A 14,665-nucleotide genomic window follows, 5' to 3' on the forward strand; every position below is an offset into this window, starting at 1 on the left:
AGCTGCACCCACTGTCAAATCTATTCTGCTCTGGTGGCGCAGCAGGATGTAAATTGTGTTAAAAGTAGTTTTGGTTACCACGAAAAGAGTGGAAAGTGAAAGTGGGACTCCAGAAACAAGAAATCTTGCTGCAGTGAACACTGGCCTGTAGCAAAGACTTTGTGTTTAATTGGCCATCCTGTCTTTTTTAGCAGGAATAACAATGTATTGTTGAACAGAATGTTAAAGAACAATGAGCACAGTTGTTGGCAACTGAGCAGGTTATTGGATAGGAAATCCATAAATACTGTTAGAAACTTATAAGAGCTATGAATATTTCTAAAGCTAGAATGGATGCATTGCTTCCAATTACATCCTTTTAAGAGATTTCAGTAGGCAGTACTCTGACTTACCAGTACATTTCAGCTCTGACAGTTTTATTGAAAGCTCATTTTTCAAAACATATTACATTTGGCACTGACAGACTAGTACCAAATGTGAATTGACTGAATGAAGTATATTAGAGACCTCACTTAAACCAAGACATTTTTAATATTTTCACATAACAGTAAATGCCAACTGAAAACAATGGAGATGTGTATGCATGTTTTATAAATATGAAAAATCATATTTTACGTATCTGATTATTGAAACAAAACTATATGACACATCCCATTAATATGAAATATAACTAAATATATCTAAAATTTTGCTAAAACTGTAAAACAGAGCCAATGGTATAATATCCAGCCATCAAAACAGACTACAAACACCAGGTCCAAAAGAGATGTCCTTACAATGTCTCCAACAGATATTTAGGCTAGGGCTTCAGTGAGTCATAGTATGTTTATTGGGGGAATCAGTGGAGGAGTCTCCAAAAATACATTTCTGGATTCATTGGGTGTCTTAATTTTATTAACAAAATGCATCTGCATGCATTTTTATGTGACACAGAAGAAGAAACAGTTTCTTGGGTTTGCTACACATGTTAGGTCCAGGCTGACAACGATTTTATAGGCTCCATATGTGCTTTGGGGTACCTTCTGAAGCAACCTTGGTGAAGCAAAGTGATTCCAATCAATGCCCGTATGGGTGACCTGTTAGTAATGAAGGCAGGTGGGATGTAAACATACACCCTGAACTGCACTCGGAATAGTACAGTTATGTAAATACAGAGGCATTTGTGCAATTTCAGCCCAGTTATTTATCCCATCAGAAGATGTACTGCTGTATTTGTTCCCTATTAGGAAGAAAGGTGGGATATAAATAAAGGTGGGATATATATAAATTAATAAGAAATGTGTGCTTTATGGCTCGCACCAGCAAGCAGACCAGTGTGTGTCTCACACTTCCAACTGATACCCTTCAATTCTCATATGGGAACTATGCAATTTGCAAAGAGCTGACATTACCAGGCTGAACACATGGTCCAGAAAATGGCTGCTGCCTTCCACAGCTCAGGCATGAGGTCTACACTCCAGCAGAAGGAAAGAGAGAAGAGAGCCTCGCCCCTTCAGCAATTTATCAGATCCCAGACCCCACCCTCCTTTGACCAGGTCAGGCTGGGTCAAGATATCATTTCCCCCTAGGTCAGGTAGCATTTCCTGAGGTTTCTCTGGGATTCCTAAGTCCTCCAAATCTCTGGTACCTTGTTGGGGAAGGGGAGGAGGCAAAAGAAAAAAGGGGGAGGAGCCATTTCTCCACAGGTGTATTTAAGTAATTCTCAGTATTTAAGTAATTCTCAGACTTTATTTGCATTTAGTGCCGGGGTCCTTTTGCAAAACAAAATGCAAGCAGACATGCTTACTTCTACTGACTACTTTCCCTTTCAGGTCAAATGGCTCATGGATACTTGTGGGGAATTTAAAGTAAAAAACCTGATATTTCTAGAAGCTTGTACTTCTGCAGCAGAATTGATTATTATCTACATTCATGCAGCTGCTTTCTAGAGTGCACCCTTTCCAAGGGCTGTGAATGCCTTAACTAGATGAAGGTCATTCCTTCCTGCTATTTTCACAATAATTCTGTTTCCAGAATAACTACCCAAATTGTTTTGGTCCCAAGCCAAATATTACCTTGAAATGTCATTTATCACTCAGGTGCTCCCCTCTGATGGTTGCCACATAACCAGCTTTTTTTCCTTTCCTGCATGGAAATGATCTCTAAGAAGAAAGAAATGTACTCTGTCTTCTTTATGAAATCAACAATGTTGTCTCCTCTCCAGAGTTTCTCCTCAAAGACATAGGAAGATGATGCACATTGAAGTATGTATGAGCTATGAGTTGGCTAGCTTAGAAAACCAAAATAATTATTTCCTGAGGAAAGAGAACAGATTTCTTTTGCTTCCAAAGGCAGAGTCTGATTACCATATTTGGGGTTGAGAATAATGTTTGCCTAGGACAGATTGGATTTACCTTGGTTTTTTTACATGGGGGAGAAGATATGCCTGGTTCCTCAGAACAGATTACATGCATGCACACTCCATTTTTGTCCTAGAGTGCCTTTTGCGCTTTGCTTATTTTTTTTCTGTCTGCTTACACCATGCACAATATTTAAAGTAAGGATTACTGTCAGTGCCAAAAGACATGTTTCTAATGAGCTGGATCTAGGTGACCTGGAGCTGGCTGACTTTCCTCACAGCCAAAGCAGCTGTGAGGAAAGGTGTTTTAAAAACCCAGAGAAGCCCAACTGGGTTCAGGACTGGTGTGAGGGAGGAGGGGATCCCACCTTCCCGTCTTCAGCCATTTTCTGAAACCCAAATGCCCATGATGGGAAATTATCTCCATTTTGGAGCTGCACATGAAGCATTCCATGCAGTCTAAGAAGTGAGGATTTCTCTTGACTGTCCCAGTCCTGTAATATTATGATGTAGTGGTTCTTGCTATCTCGTGTCAATATTTATTTCTCTAAAAATTTATATAACACACTTTTTCATTTTCAGGACTCATATATGGTTGTCAGCCCTAGGATAGGAAATTCCTGGAAACTTAGGAGTTGAACTTGAGCAGAGATTGGGGTAGGAAAGAAGCTCAGCAGGGATGTGGTGCCATAGAGTCCACTCTATGCAGCTGTCATTTTCTTCAGAGTAACTGATTTCTGTAATCTGGAGATCAGTTGTGATTCCAGGAGAACTCCAGGCCCTACCTAGGATTCAAGGCAAAGTCGGAGTGAGGGGGAACTATGCCTGGGGCACACGTGCGCCGTGCGCCCCTGCCACACCCCCACTCGTCCATGCCATGCCCCCGCACCTGCACACGCCTGGTGCGTCACGCACCCCCTATCCCCTTTGCACTACACCACTGATTCAAGGTGGTTCTCAATAGAACAAAAATAAATCATACAAAACAATTATCCATTCCCAAGAACAATAACCATAAAATCCAACAACACTGACCCCTATACATCCAGTTCTAATTTTAAAAGCTCTTTCCTACTGTTGCTTCCTGAATTCTAACAAGGCAACTATTTCCATCCTCTGGGAAGTCATTCTATAATGACACAGCTGTTGCCAAGAAAGCCCTTGTACTGTGGCTGTTCTTACAGCTTCATATGAAGGCAAATTCAGTAGGAGCTGCCAGACGGAGCACAGTTGATCCCAGGAGATATAGGGAGAGGCTGTCCTGAGGTATGTATGTATGTATGTATGTATGTATGTATGTATGTATGTATGTATGTATGTATGTATGTATGTATGTATGTATGTATGTATGTATGTATGTATGTATGTATGTATTTACTTACTTACTTACTTCATTTATACATCACCTTTCTCCCCTACAGAAACCCAAAGCATCTTACACAACTCTACATTCCTCTATCTTATTGTCACAACAACCACTCTGTGAGGTAGGTTAGGCTGAGAGAGTGACTGGCCCAAGGTTACCCAGCAAACTTCAATGGCCAAATGGGGATTCAAACTTGACCCTCCCAGATCCTAGTCCAGCACTCTAACTACCACACTGCCTGAAAGGCTTCAAAAATCAACATCATCTTCTTGAATTGGACCCAGAGTCTGGTATGAAGGCAGTGTACATGTTCTAAGAATTAGCCTTCTCCTGAACGCTTTCATACTAGGTAGCATGAATATTGGGTAATAACCAGTGGGCAGTCATAATCAAAGGAAGGACTAGTCAAGTTTCTCATAGAATGTGCTAATCTGTGTTCATCTCCAAGGAATGTTTAATACAAGGGTCCCTGCAGTCTACAAACTGCAAATGAAAAGCACTCCCCCTCCCCCGCCAGCAGCATAGAGAGAAACATATTATTTGACAAAGACCAGGAATTATGATGGCATTCACCACTGTCACAGACACACTCCACATACAACTTGACTGAGGTGGATCGGGACTGCTGGTTTTACTAGATCTTACCACAGCGTTTGATATGGTCGATCACGACCTTTTGATCCACTGCCTGGCCGCTTCTGGGGTCCCGAACGTTGTCCTGCAATGGCTCGCCTTGTTTCTCCAGAACTGGACTCAGCAAGTGAGGTTGGGGGATGGAGCCTCTGAATGGTGCCCACTTCAATGTGGGGTACCACAGGGGGCCCTATTATCCACTCTGTTATTTAACATCTACATGCGACCCCTTGCTCAGCTGGTGCAGAGTTTTGGGCTGTCACCAGTATGCTGAGGACACTCAGCTCATTTTGCTGACTGAGGGGAGACCAAACTCCGCCCTGGGGCTCTCCAGCATTGTTTGGAGGCGGCTGCTGGTTGGTTGAAGAAAAGCAGGTTAAAACTTAATCCATCGAAGGCAGAGGTCCTGTGGGTGGGTCACGGGGGGGGGAGGGGGGGTTCCAGCCGCCGTTGCTGGAGGGATCCCCTTTACTGTTAGCCCCCTCCGCCTGGAGCCTGGGGTTTGCCTGAACTCAGCTCTCTCTATGGAAACCCAGGCAGCTCGCACAGCTAAAGTGGCATTTTATCATCTGTGTCAAGCACGCCGGCTGTCCCTTTACCTTTCCCAGTCTGGCCACAGTGATCCATGCGACGGTCACCTCAGGCCCGCTAGACTATTGTAACTCGCTCTATGCGGGCCTTCCTTTATGGTTGATTTGGAAGCTGAAGCTGGTCCACAATGCAGTGGCCTGGCTTCTCACGGGCAGCTCATCACGGGATCACATCTTGCCCATGCTGCGCCGGCTGCACTGGCTCCCGCCAGAGTTCCGGATCATCTTTAAGGTGTTGGTTTTAAGGCACTCCACGGCCTGGGGCCTTCATATCTTAGGGACCGTCTGTCCCCATATGTCCTTGCTCAGTCTCTGTGCTTGGCAAAGGCCAATTTGTTGGTGGTCCCGGACCCCTCCATGATATGGCTGGCCTCCACCCAGGCCAGGGCCTTTAGTGACCTGGCCCCAACCTGGTGGAACATTCTCTCCTCAACCATCCGGGCCCTGCAGGACCTAGCATAGTTCCACAGGGCCTACAAGACAGAATTGTTCTGCTGGGCCTTGGGGAGGTCAGCCGCTGAAGGTACCATCCCCTGCATCCTATATTCCATCTTCGGAGTACACATTTACTGTACAGACTGCCCTGACAAGTTTTGTTGTTAAAGTTGAAATGATTTCCTTTTGAGTTAAGGTTGTAGTTTGTTGTTAATGAAATGCTTTTAACTGGTTTAGTTGGAATTTTAAACGCAACTGTGTTTATTGATTTGTGCACCACTCAGAGCCCTTAGGGAATGGGGTGGTATATCAAAATTGATAAATAAATAAATAAATTTTAATAGGAAAGCTGTTATGGGCACAACATGGGATGGCTTACACAGAAACTTGACAAATATATAATACTTTGTCAAGAATAATATAATACTGTAGAAAACTTGTTTAATATTTTATATAAATATACCAGTGTCCCAGTTCTGAAAGGTTGAGAAGAATGCTCAGTATCTATGTAGCCCACAAATATATTAGCTCATTTTTGCTTTCACTGTAAAAAATATTAGTAAGAGCCATTCATAATTTCCAGCTCTCTGTTAAAGCTGGCAATTCCCGTTCTGCATTGCCTGGGTCCAGTATCAGGGAACGTAGAGAGCTTCTAAAATATCTGCGGCATCATAAAATTATAATTTTTATTATGATTAATATAAATACCTGTTTGTCTGACATCACAAAGCACACAATGAAATTGCTATGGCACAAAGAACTCTGGATAGATGCTTTGTCAGGCAGCTCCTCTTCCATTGGTCTCACCCTGAGCCAGCAGAGCAGCTTTTGCCCTACATTCCTGGGAAGTGAATAATATCAGCAGAGATTACCCTGTAGTACCACATCTATTACTAACAGGCCATTATAAGATGGAATATAACCTAATTAGGAAATGCTGTAGTCAGCTGGGTGTGGATGCGGGCTGATGAAGAATCATTTTACATGAGTGCTGCTTGTTATAAAAGGGTGTTCACAGAAGATAAAGAAAAGGTACCTAATGTGGTTCTCAGTGCTCAGCTCAGATTTCACAGAGTTTACATTCCTCATATGGTTACTAGTGAGCTAGAACAGATCAAGGCCTGTCCCTGAAATTCTCCTATTCAAAGTCTAGTCACTGCAAAAAGACAGAGTCAGTACAAACCACATTTAACCATCTGTGTGCTTCTTTTGTAATTAAGCTATATTAATGAATAAATTCTGAAGTTTAGAATATGAGGCATATATATTGAAAGGAGGTTTGGTCACAGGAATGCTGTCTCCATCTATAATTCTTGTTGAAGTATCCCAGGTAATTTAGGTTGAAACAGATGTTTGTTCCATTTGTAGAAGGTGAAAAATTGTCCACCTTCCCACACAATGATTACTTGACTGACCTTTTCATTATAAGTACCTCAGAACTTGTAATATCTAATGAGGATAAGAAAGTTGCTTCTTAGTTTGAGGTGGATTAAGTGGTGGCCTGAAAACAGTAATGTGTATCTGTGTATCTTTTTTCTAGCTCACTAGTACCCATCTATACCAGTGATAGCGAACCTTTTCGAGACTGAGTGCCCAAATTGCAACCCCAAACCCACTTATTTATCGCAAAGTGCCAACACGGCAATTTAACCTGAATACTGAGGTTTTAGTTTAGAAAAACAGGTTGGCTCTGAGGTGTGCGTTACTCAGGAGTAAGCTTGGTGGTAGTCAGTGGCTTTGCTTTGAAGCAACCATGCAACTCTTCCAACAGGTGAATCACGACCCTAGGAGGGTTTACTCAAAAGAAAGCCCCATTGCCAGCAACCGAGCTTACTCCCAGGTAAAGGATCACACTTTAGTTCTTCGCATGAAAATCAGTGGGGTTTAACAGCGCTTAGCAGGGTTACCTACACTGCTTTCCCAAAACTAGGTCTTAGGTTTAATGCTAATAATTGAGCCCAGTGGCCCAGGCCAGCCTAGATGTGTGTGTGTGTGTGGGGGGGAAACTCTGTTTGCACGTGCCCACAGAGAGTGGCACCCATGCCATAGGTTCACCACCACTGATCTATACCATGACTACAGGTTTAACTCCAGCACTGTGTCAATATGGTGCCCATATCTCATGAGTATTGCAAATATCATTCACCTAATTTTTATGGATGACCCTATCCTGTGCGAATTAAAATATCTGTGAGGTGGAGCCACAAAGACTGCCCACCAGCCTTTTCAGAGGCTATCCACCACTTGTAGAATGTGCTATTCCTTTCCTTTCACTTAACATTTCCTTGCAAGGGACAAATATGTTTTGCTTACATGGATTTTGATACTGGTTTTATACTGTTACATTATACTACTTTATTGATTGTATATCTGTACAGTTTTAATAACTTGGTTGTATACTCATGGTTTAATAAAGCAATAAAAATATACATTGATGGGATCTGAACTAGTGACTGACCAGGAAAGCAATTGTGAGGCCACAGTAGTTAAAATGACAAGTTGTTGTACAACACTGGTGAAAAAGGCAATTTCTCTCCTAAAGATTGTAAGGGGAGGGATTCAAAACATAATGCCCTCATATAGATCTGTGGTGGAGCCATATTCGAAATATGATATACACTTCTGGTCATTCCAAGTTTAAAAAGGCTATTAGATCAACTAAAGCAGTTCCTTGGATTAATTTGAGACTTTTAAAAATTGATCCTCCACCCAACATATATACTTCTAAGGAAGAAGAAGGTCTTTCCCAACATGACTTGGCTATAATTATTGTGCACTGGGCTTGCTCAAGATCATAAAGTTCTAGAGCAGGGGTAGGGAACCTGCGGCTCTCCAGATGTTCAGGAACTACAATTCCCCCCCCCCCACCCCCCCCCCCCCCCACCCCCCCCCCCCCCCACCCCCCCCCCCCCCCACCCCCCCCCCCCCCCACCCCCCCCCCCCCCCACCCCCCCCCCCCCCCACCCCCCCCCCCCCCCACCCCCCCCCCCCCCCACCCCCCCCCCCCCCCACCCCCCCCCCCCCCCACCCCCCCCCCCCCCCACCCCCCCCCCCCCCCACCCCCCCCCCCCCCCACCCCCCCCCCCCCCCACCCCCCCCCCCCCCCACCCCCCCCCCCCCCCACCCCCCCCCCCCCCCACCCCCCCCCCCCCCCACCCCCCCCCCCCCCCACCCCCCCCCCCCCCCACCCCCCCCCCCCCCCACCCCCCCCCCCCCCCACCCCCCCCCCCCCCCACCCCCCCCCCCCCCCACCCCCCCCCCCCCCCACCCCCCCCCCCCCCCACCCCCCCCCCCCCCCACCCCCCCCCCCCCCCACCCCCCCCCCCCCCCACCCCCCCCCCCCCCCACCCCCCCCCCCCCCCACCCCCCCCCCCCCCCACCCCCCCCCCCCCCCACCCCCCCCCCCCCCCACCCCCCCCCCCCCCCACCCCCCCCCCCCCCCACCCCCCCCCCCCCCCACCCCCCCCCCCCCCCACCCCCCCCCCCCCCCACCCCCCCCCCCCCCCACCCCCCCCCCCCCCCACCCCCCCCCCCCCCCACCCCCCCCCCCCCCCACCCCCCCCCCCCCCCACCCCCCCCCCCCCCCACCCCCCCCCCCCCCCACCCCCCCCCCCCCCCACCCCCCCCCCCCCCCACCCCCCCCCCCCCCCACCCCCCCCCCCCCCCACCCCCCCCCCCCCCCACCCCCCCCCCCCCCCACCCCCCCCCCCCCCCACCCCCCCCCCCCCCCACCCCCCCCCCCCCCCACCCCCCCCCCCCCCCACCCCCCCCCCCCCCCACCCCCCCCCCCCCCCACCCCCCCCCCCCCCCACCCCCCCCCCCCCCCACCCCCCCCCCCCCCCACCCCCCCCCCCCCCCACCCCCCCCCCCCCCCACCCCCCCCCCCCCCCACCCCCCCCCCCCCCCACCCCCCCCCCCCCCCACCCCCCCCCCCCCCCACCCCCCCCCCCCCCCACCCCCCCCCCCCCCCACCCCCCCCCCCCCCCACCCCCCCCCCCCCCCACCCCCCCCCCCCCCCACCCCCCCCCCCCCCCACCCCCCCCCCCCCCCACCCCCCCCCCCCCCCACCCCCCCCCCCCCCCACCCCCCCCCCCCCCCACCCCCCCCCCCCCCCACCCCCCCCCCCCCCCACCCCCCCCCCCCCCCACCCCCCCCCCCCCCCACCCCCCCCCCCCCCCACCCCCCCCCCCCCCCACCCCCCCCCCCCCCCACCCCCCCCCCCCCCCACCCCCCCCCCCCCCCACCCCCCCCCCCCCCCACCCCCCCCCCCCCCCACCCCCCCCCCCCCCCACCCCCCCCCCCCCCCACCCCCCCCCCCCCCCACCCCCCCCCCCCCCCACCCCCCCCCCCCCCCACCCCCCCCCCCCCCCACCCCCCCCCCCCCCCACCCCCCCCCCCCCCCACCCCCCCCCCCCCCCACCCCCCCCCCCCCCCACCCCCCCCCCCCCCCACCCCCCCCCCCCCCCACCCCCCCCCCCCCCCACCCCCCCCCCCCCCCACCCCCCCCCCCCCCCACCCCCCCCCCCCCCCACCCCCCCCCCCCCCCACCCCCCCCCCCCCCCACCCCCCCCCCCCCCCACCCCCCCCCCCCCCCACCCCCCCCCCCCCCCACCCCCCCCCCCCCCCACCCCCCCCCCCCCCCACCCCCCCCCCCCCCCACCCCCCCCCCCCCCCACCCCCCCCCCCCCCCACCCCCCCCCCCCCCCACCCCCCCCCCCCCCCACCCCCCCCCCCCCCCACCCCCCCCCCCCCCCACCCCCCCCCCCCCCCACCCCCCCCCCCCCCCACCCCCCCCCCCCCCCACCCCCCCCCCCCCCCACCCCCCCCCCCCCCCACCCCCCCCCCCCCCCACCCCCCCCCCCCCCCACCCCCCCCCCCCCCCACCCCCCCCCCCCCCCACCCCCCCCCCCCCCCACCCCCCCCCCCCCCCACCCCCCCCCCCCCCCACCCCCCCCCCCCCCCACCCCCCCCCCCCCCCACCCCCCCCCCCCCCCACCCCCCCCCCCCCCCACCCCCCCCCCCCCCCACCCCCCCCCCCCCCCACCCCCCCCCCCCCCCACCCCCCCCCCCCCCCACCCCCCCCCCCCCCCACCCCCCCCCCCCCCCACCCCCCCCCCCCCCCACCCCCCCCCCCCCCCACCCCCCCCCCCCCCCACCCCCCCCCCCCCCCACCCCCCCCCCCCCCCACCCCCCCCCCCCCCCACCCCCCCCCCCCCCCACCCCCCCCCCCCCCCACCCCCCCCCCCCCCCACCCCCCCCCCCCCCCACCCCCCCCCCCCCCCACCCCCCCCCCCCCCCACCCCCCCCCCCCCCCACCCCCCCCCCCCCCCACCCCCCCCCCCCCCCACCCCCCCCCCCCCCCACCCCCCCCCCCCCCCACCCCCCCCCCCCCCCACCCCCCCCCCCCCCCACCCCCCCCCCCCCCCACCCCCCCCCCCCCCCACCCCCCCCCCCCCCCACCCCCCCCCCCCCCCACCCCCCCCCCCCCCCACCCCCCCCCCCCCCCACCCCCCCCCCCCCCCACCCCCCCCCCCCCCCACCCCCCCCCCCCCCCACCCCCCCCCCCCCCCACCCCCCCCCCCCCCCACCCCCCCCCCCCCCCACCCCCCCCCCCCCCCACCCCCCCCCCCCCCCACCCCCCCCCCCCCCCACCCCCCCCCCCCCCCACCCCCCCCCCCCCCCACCCCCCCCCCCCCCCACCCCCCCCCCCCCCCACCCCCCCCCCCCCCCACCCCCCCCCCCCCCCACCCCCCCCCCCCCCCACCCCCCCCCCCCCCCACCCCCCCCCCCCCCCACCCCCCCCCCCCCCCACCCCCCCCCCCCCCCACCCCCCCCCCCCCCCACCCCCCCCCCCCCCCACCCCCCCCCCCCCCCACCCCCCCCCCCCCCCACCCCCCCCCCCCCCCACCCCCCCCCCCCCCCACCCCCCCCCCCCCCCACCCCCCCCCCCCCCCACCCCCCCCCCCCCCCACCCCCCCCCCCCCCCACCCCCCCCCCCCCCCACCCCCCCCCCCCCCCACCCCCCCCCCCCCCCACCCCCCCCCCCCCCCACCCCCCCCCCCCCCCACCCCCCCCCCCCCCCACCCCCCCCCCCCCCCACCCCCCCCCCCCCCCACCCCCCCCCCCCCCCACCCCCCCCCCCCCCCACCCCCCCCCCCCCCCACCCCCCCCCCCCCCCACCCCCCCCCCCCCCCACCCCCCCCCCCCCCCACCCCCCCCCCCCCCCACCCCCCCCCCCCCCCACCCCCCCCCCCCCCCACCCCCCCCCCCCCCCACCCCCCCCCCCCCCCACCCCCCCCCCCCCCCACCCCCCCCCCCCCCCACCCCCCCCCCCCCCCACCCCCCCCCCCCCCCACCCCCCCCCCCCCCCACCCCCCCCCCCCCCCACCCCCCCCCCCCCCCACCCCCCCCCCCCCCCACCCCCCCCCCCCCCCACCCCCCCCCCCCCCCACCCCCCCCCCCCCCCACCCCCCCCCCCCCCCACCCCCCCCCCCCCCCACCCCCCCCCCCCCCCACCCCCCCCCCCCCCCACCCCCCCCCCCCCCCACCCCCCCCCCCCCCCACCCCCCCCCCCCCCCACCCCCCCCCCCCCCCACCCCCCCCCCCCCCCACCCCCCCCCCCCCCCACCCCCCCCCCCCCCCACCCCCCCCCCCCCCCACCCCCCCCCCCCCCCACCCCCCCCCCCCCCCACCCCCCCCCCCCCCCACCCCCCCCCCCCCCCACCCCCCCCCCCCCCCACCCCCCCCCCCCCCCACCCCCCCCCCCCCCCACCCCCCCCCCCCCCCACCCCCCCCCCCCCCCACCCCCCCCCCCCCCCACCCCCCCCCCCCCCCACCCCCCCCCCCCCCCACCCCCCCCCCCCCCCACCCCCCCCCCCCCCCACCCCCCCCCCCCCCCACCCCCCCCCCCCCCCACCCCCCCCCCCCCCCACCCCCCCCCCCCCCCACCCCCCCCCCCCCCCACCCCCCCCCCCCCCCACCCCCCCCCCCCCCCACCCCCCCCCCCCCCCACCCCCCCCCCCCCCCACCCCCCCCCCCCCCCACCCCCCCCCCCCCCCACCCCCCCCCCCCCCCACCCCCCCCCCCCCCCACCCCCCCCCCCCCCCACCCCCCCCCCCCCCCACCCCCCCCCCCCCCCACCCCCCCCCCCCCCCACCCCCCCCCCCCCCCACCCCCCCCCCCCCCCACCCCCCCCCCCCCCCACCCCCCCCCCCCCCCACCCCCCCCCCCCCCCACCCCCCCCCCCCCCCACCCCCCCCCCCCCCCACCCCCCCCCCCCCCCACCCCCCCCCCCCCCCACCCCCCCCCCCCCCCACCCCCCCCCCCCCCCACCCCCCCCCCCCCCCACCCCCCCCCCCCCCCACCCCCCCCCCCCCCCACCCCCCCCCCCCCCCACCCCCCCCCCCCCCCACCCCCCCCCCCCCCCACCCCCCCCCCCCCCCACCCCCCCCCCCCCCCACCCCCCCCCCCCCCCACCCCCCCCCCCCCCCACCCCCCCCCCCCCCCACCCCCCCCCCCCCCCACCCCCCCCCCCCCCCACCCCCCCCCCCCCCCACCCCCCCCCCCCCCCACCCCCCCCCCCCCCCACCCCCCCCCCCCCCCACCCCCCCCCCCCCCCACCCCCCCCCCCCCCCACCCCCCCCCCCCCCCACCCCCCCCCCCCCCCACCCCCCCCCCCCCCCACCCCCCCCCCCCCCCACCCCCCCCCCCCCCCACCCCCCCCCCCCCCCACCCCCCCCCCCCCCCACCCCCCCCCCCCCCCACCCCCCCCCCCCCCCACCCCCCCCCCCCCCCACCCCCCCCCCCCCCCACCCCCCCCCCCCCCCACCCCCCCCCCCCCCCACCCCCCCCCCCCCCCACCCCCCCCCCCCCCCACCCCCCCCCCCCCCCACCCCCCCCCCCCCCCACCCCCCCCCCCCCCCACCCCCCCCCCCCCCCACCCCCCCCCCCCCCCACCCCCCCCCCCCCCCACCCCCCCCCCCCCCCACCCCCCCCCCCCCCCACCCCCCCCCCCCCCCACCCCCCCCCCCCCCCACCCCCCCCCCCCCCCACCCCCCCCCCCCCCCACCCCCCCCCCCCCCCACCCCCCCCCCCCCCCACCCCCCCCCCCCCCCACCCCCCCCCCCCCCCACCCCCCCCCCCCCCCACCCCCCCCCCCCCCCACCCCCCCCCCCCCCCACCCCCCCCCCCCCCCACCCCCCCCCCCCCCCACCCCCCCCCCCCCCCACCCCCCCCCCCCCCCACCCCCCCCCCCCCCCACCCCCCCCCCCCCCCACCCCCCCCCCCCCCCACCCCCCCCCCCCCCCACCCCCCCCCCCCCCCACCCCCCCCCCCCCCCACCCCCCCCCCCCCCCACCCCCCCCCCCCCCCACCCCCCCCCCCCCCCACCCCCCCCCCCCCCCACCCCCCCCCCCCCCCACCCCCCCCCCCCCCCACCCCCCCCCCCCCCCACCCCCCCCCCCCCCCACCCCCCCCCCCCCCCACCCCCCCCCCCCCCCACCCCCCCCCCCCCCCACCCCCCCCCCCCCCCACCCCCCCCCCCCCCCACCCCCCCCCCCCCCCACCCCCCCCCCCCCCCACCCCCCCCCCCCCCCACCCCCCCCCCCCCCCACCCCCCCCCCCCCCCACCCCCCCCCCCCCCCACCCCCCCCCCCCCCCACCCCCCCCCCCCCCCACCCCCCCCCCCCCCCACCCCCCCCCCCCCCCACCCCCCCCCCCCCCCACCCCCCCCCCCCCCCACCCCCCCCCCCCCCCACCCCCCCCCCCCCCCACCCCCCCCCCCCCCCACCCCCCCCCCCCCCCACCCCCCCCCCCCCCCACCCCCCCCCCCCCCCACCCCCCCCCCCCCCCACCCCCCCCCCCCCCCACCCCCCCCCCCCCCCACCCCCCCCCCCCCCCACCCCCCCCCCCCCCCACCCCCCCCCCCCCCCACCCCCCCCCCCCCCCACCCCCCCCCCCCCCCACCCCCCCCCCCCCCCACCCCCCCCCCCCCCCACCCCCCCCCCCCCCCACCCCCCCCCCCCCCCACCCCCCCCCCCCCCCACCCCCCCCCCCCCCCACCCCCCCCCCCCCCCACCCCCCCCCCCCCCCACCCCCCCCCCCCCCCACCCCCCCCCCCCCCCACCCCCCCCCCCCCCCACCCCCCCCCCCCCCCACCCCCCCCCCCCCCCACCCCCCCCCCCCCCCACCCCCCCCCCCCCCCACCCCCCCCCCCCCCCACCCCCCCCCCCCCCCACCCCCCCCCCCCCCCACCCCCCCCCCCCCCCACCCCCCCCCCCCCCCACCCCCCCCCCCCCCCACCCC

The sequence above is a fragment of the Sphaerodactylus townsendi genome, linkage group LG01, assembly GCF_021028975.2.
Source record: "Sphaerodactylus townsendi isolate TG3544 linkage group LG01, MPM_Stown_v2.3, whole genome shotgun sequence".
Lineage (NCBI taxonomy): Eukaryota > Metazoa > Chordata > Lepidosauria > Squamata > Sphaerodactylidae > Sphaerodactylus > Sphaerodactylus townsendi.